Here is a 1,078-nt window from a genome sequence, read left to right as displayed (position 1 = left end):
ATTTTACTTAATAACAGCCAAAAAGTGGAAGAACAGTGGAAATGCTGGTAAATTGTAAATGTGAAAGAGAAGTCCTAACATGTTTCCCTTAAGTTAAAAGGTGAAAGTTCTTGACTTAAGAAGGATAGAAAACATTCATATTCTGAGGTTGCTAAGTCCTACCATAAAAGGAAATCTTCTCTTTATTTGTGAAATTGTGAAAAAGGAAAACAAATCTGTGCTAGTTTTGCTGTTGCCCCTCAAACAGCAAAAGGTGCAGCCACAGTGTATTATAAGTGCTTAGCTAAGATTTAAAAGGCATTAAATTTGATTGTAGAAGACATGGACACCGATGGATAGTCGAGGGTATGGATGTTCAGGCATCCAGTGTGTGTGTGGTGGTGGGGGGGATGTCTTAAGACTCCATATGAAAACTTAAAATATTTGTCTAACTTATCTNAGGGAGGTGTCGGTGATGGGCCATAATAATCATATACAGTGTATATTGACAAAATTAAAATAAAAAATAAATAAATAAATAAATAAAAAAAAATAAAAAAAATAAATAAATCTCTATTTAGTTGTATAAATAAAAGTTGGAAGTCATATTTGTTATGTATGCATTATTCACATATAATTAAAACTCCATGTATTAGAACAAGCTTTTTATGAAAATTTTGGCCTTTTTTTGTATAAATAAAAGATTTTTCAAATGAATCTGTGATGGTATATTTGCCATAATATAGACATTTGGCTTTTGTCTTATTCTAATCTTACTTGTTTATTCTCTTTTCAGCATATGGGTGTCTCCATATGACCAAAGGGTAGTTTGTTTCATATCATGAATATAAATCGTTTCTAAACCATTGAATTCACCCTGAAACTATGTACATTAGAGTTTTCATTCATTTGAAACACAATGAGTCTATAAAATGCTGAAGGAACAGCATAGTTCACTATCATGAAACCTTCCCCCTAACTCTAGCAGATCTAGTATATAATTGTGTTTAAATAGCCATGGCTTTCAGTCTCTCTAACTTTTTTTTCTTTTTTGCCCATGCACTTATCTTATTCATATTCCACTGACTGAGAAATGTTA

Source organism: Galeopterus variegatus, unplaced genomic scaffold, assembly GCF_000696425.1.
Source record: "Galeopterus variegatus unplaced genomic scaffold, G_variegatus-3.0.2 Scaffold16385, whole genome shotgun sequence".
Classification (NCBI taxonomy): Eukaryota; Metazoa; Chordata; class Mammalia; order Dermoptera; family Cynocephalidae; genus Galeopterus; species Galeopterus variegatus.
Note: the sequence above shows the minus strand (reverse complement) of the source record.